The sequence below is a fragment of the Sminthopsis crassicaudata genome, chromosome 2 (assembly GCF_048593235.1).
Source record: "Sminthopsis crassicaudata isolate SCR6 chromosome 2, ASM4859323v1, whole genome shotgun sequence".
In the NCBI taxonomy this organism is placed as follows: domain Eukaryota; kingdom Metazoa; phylum Chordata; class Mammalia; order Dasyuromorphia; family Dasyuridae; genus Sminthopsis; species Sminthopsis crassicaudata.
The window spans coordinates 177,220,884-177,228,103 of NC_133618.1; positions in this window are offsets into that span (position 1 = coordinate 177,220,884).

Sequence of the window (7,220 nt, forward strand, 5' to 3'; positions counted from 1 at the left end):
TTCTGGCTGTGGTAATATTATCATCAAATACAAGCATAGCCCCTTAAATACCACTCGTTCCACAAATTGCAAGCTACTGCTCTGCCTGTGTCTTTGGCTCTCAGCTGCTTTCTGGTGGCCATTTGAAGTACTATAGTTTTCCTTAACTTTTATATTGGTCTCATTTTAGGGTTTTGAGCAGGAATAGATTCCAAGGATTTTCTAGTACAACCTCCTCAATGTCTTTTTTCCAAAATCTTTTTTATTGTAAACTTTAAAACCTCCAACAAACATTTCAAACTACGAAGAAGAATTTAGAAAAGTACTGTATTAATAAAAAAAACTAATCTGTTTTTTTTTTTATTTAAGAAATATGTATTCTATTTAACAATGTAGTAAAAAATGCGCCTTTTCTGTTTTGGGGCCATTTCTGTTTTTGTTTTTTGCAAGGCAATTAGAGTTAAGTGATTTGCCAAGGGTCACATTGCTAATGAGCTTTAAGTATTTCAGGTCCTTCTGACTTTAGAGCCAGTACTCCATTTACCTACCCCACTTTGGGACCTTTTATACACTTTATTTCCTTTTGCACTTTTGAAAATCACATTGATACTTTTTTATTTTCAAAACTATTACCATGTGTTAAACAACCTGTCCACCTTCCTTAGTAACAAATATGTAGATAGCAACAAATTGGCAATGTCTGAGAATACATTTTCATCCTAAATTTCTAGTTAATGCTCTCTTTCCCAAGAAATGGGGATTAGTCTTGCAAGCTCTGGTCAATTCTGAGATCTTTTAGAAATCGTTCTCTTCATGTTATGATGATCATTGGATAAACTGTTGAGTTCTAGTCACTTCATTCTTCCTTGATTCCTAGAAGACTTTCCATATTTCTTCAAATGCATCATATTTATAATTTTTTATTGGCACAAAAAATTCCTTTATATTCATATGTTAATTTCTTTAGCCATTCCTCGGTTGCTTGAAATTTATTTTGTTTCATTACTTTGCTACATCAAAAAGATATAAATGTTCTTTTACATAAGAATCTTTTGACCCTCATCATTGATCTAAGGGAAGCTACCCACTGGGTCAAAAGGCATATATGATGAACTGATACTGAGTGAAATAAGCAGAACCAGGAGATCATTATACACTTCGACAGCAATACTGTATGAGGATGTATTCTGATGGAAGTGGATATCTTCAACAAAGAGAAGATCTAATTCATTTCCAATTGATCAATGATGGACAGAATGAGCTACACCCCAGAGAAGGAACACTGGGAAATGAATGTAAACTGTTTGCATTTTTGTTTTTCTTCCCAGGTTATTTTTACCTTCTGAATCCAATTCTTCCTGTGCAATAAGAAATTCTGTTCTGCACACATACATTGTATCTAGGATATACTACAACATAGTTAACATGTATGGGACTGCCTGCCATCTAGGGGAGAGGGTGGAGAAAAGGAGGGGAAAATTCAGAATAGAAGTGAGTGCAAAGGATAATGTTGCAAAAAAATTACCCATGCATATGTACTGTCAAAAAAAAAGTTATAATTATAAAATTAGTAAAAAACAAAGTATTAAAAAAAGTATGTATGGTTTAGTGACATTTTGATTATAGTTCCAAACTGTCTTTCAGAGTGATTAAATGAGTTTATAATTTCACTATTAAGGAACATTTAATATACCTGTTCTTCTATACAATAATTCATTTTTCCTCTTTTATAAGTTTTTGCTAATCTGATAGCTGTGGTGTAGGATCACAACATTGTTTTGCTTTACATTCATTGTAATAGTGATATGGAGTATTTTTTCATACGGAGCTTGAGCTTTTTATTAAAAAATATTGCCCATACATATCCTTTGATTACTTATCTATTGTCAAAAGGTTCTTGTTTTTAATTATTTGTGTCAATTTCTTATATATCTTAGATGTCATATCTTTATGGGAGATTTTTTTTTAAATGAAGATTTACACCAGTTAATTTTTTCTATCTAACTACATTCATTTTTCATTTTTATTTTACTAAATTGAAACTGTTCGTTTTTTCTTTTAATCTCATGATTAGATGTTGAGGTAAAGTCTACTCAACATCTCTCCCATAAGCTTATATAGATATAGATATAGATATAGATATAGATATAGATATAGATATAGATATAGATATAGATATAGATAGATACATATAGATATAGATAGATAGATAGATAGATAGATAGATAGATAGATAAAGTGAGAGCATTGAGAATATATTCATTCATTAGGTATGAATTAGGCACCTTTCTGGGGGAGACTGGAGGTTTGTTTGGATTGGTCAAAGTACTTGATTTTTATATAGAGGACCTATTTACAATTATTCTTTTTTTTTTTTTTTTTTTTGCTGAGGCAATTAGAATTAAGTGACTTGCCCAGGGTCACACACCTAAGAAGTGTTAGTGTCTAAGGTCATATTTGAACTCAGGTCCTTCTGCCTTCAGGGCTGTTGCTCTAACCACTGCACCATCTTACTGCCCCTACAACTATTAAGATAGTAAGATAGGGAAAAGTTGGCCCTAAAAGAGTTCTAGCCAAACTAAGAGAAGGAACCATTTAGGGGAAGAGGAGAATACCTTAAATCCCTCCCTTTTCATCTTGACCAGAGATATCCCAGAGAATTGTGGATTTCCCATATTTCCATCAGCATCCTAGCAATATTTCTGGAACAGCTGATACTATTGGCCAAATGAGGAACCAAGAATAAATTGTATAAAATGATAGAAGCAGATTCAAGGCTTTATATAAAAAAAAAACCTAGAAGAAATACATTACACCATGACTAAGCAGAACATTTTTAAGACTAGCAGAGAGGGCAGCTAGGTGACACAGTGAATAGAGCACCAGCCCTGAATTCAGGAGGACCTGAGTTCAAATCTGGCCTCAGACACTTAACACTTCTAGAAAGAAAGAAAGAAAGAAAGAAAGAAAGAAAGAAAGAAAGAGAGAAAGAAAGAGAGAAAGAAAGAGAGAAAGAAAGAGAGAAAGAAAGAGAGAAAGAAAGAGAGAAAGAGAGAAAGAAAGAGAGAAAGAAAGGGAGAAAGGGAGGAAGGGAGGAAGGGAGGAAGGGAGGAAGGGAGGAAGGGAGGAAGGAAGGAAGGAAGGAAGGAAGGAAGGAAGGAAGGAAGGAAGGAAGGAAGGAAGGAAGGAAGGAAGGAAGGAAGGAAGGAAGGAAAGAAGGAAGGAAGGAAGGAAGGAAGGAAGGAAAGAAGGAAGGAAGGAAGGAAGGAAGAAAAAAAAAGACTAGCAGAAGGAGCTCTAAGTTACTGCAACAGTACCTTCCCCCTTACACACGTGAGCACACACACACACACACACACACACACACACACACACTACATACACACATATACTCTAATAATTGAGTCCGGTTTCACTTAGATTTTATACAAGGAGAGATTACTACTAACAGACATTTTATTTTGTACTTTCTGTTCTTATATCACCTTTGTTGACTATGCTTTTCTAAAAGCTAATTAAGACTGGCTGACATTTATATTAATTGATAATATGAAGGGAAACATACTGATAAAAGTTTGTTGTTAGTCTTTAAAAAGCTATTGACTGAAGCTCTTAGAGCTTTTTCAAAATTCTGAGAGGCAACTTGTATCCTGGCTCTGATAGCCCAATTGCTATTGAGTCGTGGTTTGGATCAGTAGTTTCAGAGTTTCTATGTACTACATAGGTAATAATTCTCTTCCTAATCATAGTTATCTAGAGCTTCTACTTCTTTTGTCCTGTATTTTAAAAAATGATATGACCTTTTGTTTTCTGAGCATTTAAAAGTTTAAATTCATTTGGAGTTTGTTATAGCATATGACAGGGTTTGGTTGGCAAAATATAGCCAGTAGACCAAATCTGGTCTACAGTCTATTTTTAAATGGCAATGAGCTAAAAAAACATTTTTACATATTTTACATAGTTTTTTAATGCTTAAAAATGTAAAAAATAATTCTTAATTCCTGAACCATGCAAAAAAAAAAAAAGAAAAGAAAAAAAAGAAAAGAAGGAGCTAGATTTGTCTCTTTGGTCATAATCGGCCACCTCTTGACATATGTTGACCAGATCTGATTTGTGCTGCTTTTAAGTTCTGTCATCAGTTATTTCAAATAGGGATTCTGTATTCCAGTAATTGATGTCTTTGCAATCTTTTTACATAATTGGAGTGAAAACTGAGGTTATGAAAGTAAAGTGACATTTATTTAAGATTCATAGATCCATCAGTAAAATATAAATTTCTTGAGGGCAGGGACTATGATGTTTTAGTCTCTATTCCTAGCACATAGCATGATGTTTAAACATTAGGTGCTTAAACATTAATAAATGTTTAATAGAGTTTGTACGAGGAATTTACAAATGGTTTAAGATAACTAAAACAATCAGTATTTCTAGCTTTATCACAGATCACTTTCCTTCCCCCAAATCTGATCCTGCCCAATTATTTTTTCTGTTTCTTTCATATCATACTCCTTATTCCATCTCCTTTTCATATCATACTCTGTGCTTGGACTATTTCCCCCCATACCTTCACCACAAAGAAACATTCTTCCTTTAAAATGTAACTCAGACACTAACTTCTACATGAAGGATTTCTTCATTACCTCCAACAACTAGCACCCTCCTTCCCAAACTACCTAGCATTTAACTACTTTTGTAATTGTATTTGTTATCTTTATCTACTTATAAATATACTTATTATTCCTCCCCACCACCATTAGAATGTAAACCCTTTAAAAGCAGGAAATATTTCAATATCTGTAATTTATATTCCTAGTATTTAGCAGTGTCTGGGACATAGTAGATGCTTAATTGATATTTGCTGATTTATTACTGAATGACGAATGAAAGAATAATCAAATCAAGTCAATCAGCATTTATTATTTATGTGCCAGACAAAATGCTAAACACAGGAAATACAAATAAAAACAGAAAGAAAGGCAATACCAAAGAACATACATTTGAACCAAGGGATACAACATATAAAAGGAAGCTAAAAAGTTGGGAGGAGGGAAGAGATGAAAATTGTATGGGGGCATTATAGAAAAGTGCTGGAAAGTCGGGAATATAATCTGGAGAAGAATTAAATATATGACTAGCCTGGGCATTATTTATATTTTTCATTATTATTATTATTTAACTTAGGGAATAAAACAAGAATTTTCATAACAGAGTACAATAAAAAGATGATTATGCATGAAACTGCAAATCTACTATGCATAATTTGTTATTACCATTAAATTTTTTCTTCCTTCTCCACCCCCTTCTTAAAGATAGCTGCCCTTAAATGCAAATAGATGCATAAATTTTTTCTATACATATTCCTATTTATAAGTTCTTTCTCTGTATGCAAATAGTATTTTTCTTCATATGTCCTTTATGCTAAGTCTTTTATACTAAAATATTTATAATGGTAAAAATAACATTCATTCAAAGTTTGTCCTAAAACAATAGTGCTATTACTGTACACAATGTTCTCTTGGTTTTGTTCATTTTGTTCTTCAATGACTGCTTATTCATTTGCATTGACCATTTATCAGTTGGAGAATGGCATGAATTATAAATTTGACAAAGTTCTTACATGCATTTATGTGAGTTTCCAGGATGGAGATGTTTCTGTGGTTTTCGAAAAGTCAGAATACCGTCATAGAATTTAGAGTTGGAGATCTTAGAAAGGAAGCTGAGGATTATGGAAGTCAGGTGAGTCATATGACTAAGATCATATTAAATAGTAAATAATAGAACCAGTAATTAGTTCTCGGTTATTTGACAATAGATGTTCTAGTTTAAATCCCATGCTTCCATTTAAAATGCTAGAAATAGCTAGATAGAATGCCAGGATGTAGAAATAGCTGTGTGTATGTGTGTGTGTGTGTGTGTGTGTGTGTGTGTGTGTGTGTGTGGATAGATAGATAGATAGATAGATAGATAGATAGATAGATAGATAGATAGATAGAAAGAATACTATTCTAACCTGTGGCTAGTGCCAAGCAAGCTCTGGGTTTATAAGGATTGGATTTTATATTGAGGGTCCACTAAAAGACCATAATTTCTTTGATTCATTGCGTCCCTAACCAGAATTTATTCTAGGAAATTTCTTAGTTTTTGACCCAAGTGTTGGCAAACAAATCTTGTCTCTTTTTGTATCCCTAGCACAGGGCACAGGGCCGGATCTAATTTTCCATGTGCCCTTGCCACTGACAGTATCAAAGGCCTTGATCAGATCTACAAATGTTATATATGGACTTCTGTTGTGCTTCTGTCATTTTACTGGAGTTGTTGGGTAGCAGACACTGTACTGACTGTTCCTTGGCCTCTTCTGAAGCTACACTGGTTCTCAAGTAGATGACCTTTTTCCAGGTGTAGGATCAGCTTTAAGGACTGGCAAGATTCTTTCCAGCAATACCTAGGAAAGAGGTTCTCTGTGATTGTTACAAGACAGTGTATTCCCTTTATCTTTATAGAGATGGACAACGGAGCCTCCTTGGACTCCTGGGGCACACTCTCCTCTTGTCATATAATCTGGAAAATTTCAGTCAACCTTTGCATGAGTGGACCCCCCACCTTGTTAATCTTAGCTGGAATAAAATCTCAGCTGGAATAAAATCAGCACCAAGTGCTTTGCCAAGTCCTTTAGCTGGAGCTTCAGCTAGGGAGTGATTGATTTCAACCCAAGGCTTCAACATTAATTATGACAGTCTGTTGAGAACACTATGGAAATGTTCAGCCCATCTCTCTAAGATTATGTCCTTATCACTAATCAATATAGCTCCACCAGCACTGAGTAGTTGAGATTCATCATAGGTCTTTGACCCATAAATAGCCTTCAATGAATCATAAAACATTGGATTGTTGCTATAGGCAAAAAAAAAACCTCAATTTCAGCTGCCTTCTTACTAAACCAAAAATCCTGCATCTTTCTAAGTTTTGATTATACTTTACTTTTGATAAATTTGAAGGTTACCTTTTGGGAGATGGATGAATTATCCCACTGGAATACCCTTAAAGTTCTCACTTTTCATTTAGCAGCTTCTGAATTTCCCCATAATTTTTGTCAGATCAGTGTTGATGTTTGTGAATGTTCTGATTCATGTGAGCCAGTGCAGTGCTGTATATCAAATCTCTGAAAGCTACTCACTCTTTTTCTGCTCCACTGTTGCCAATTGTGTGTTTATTCAACTATATTCTCTGCTGCTTGTGCTAAT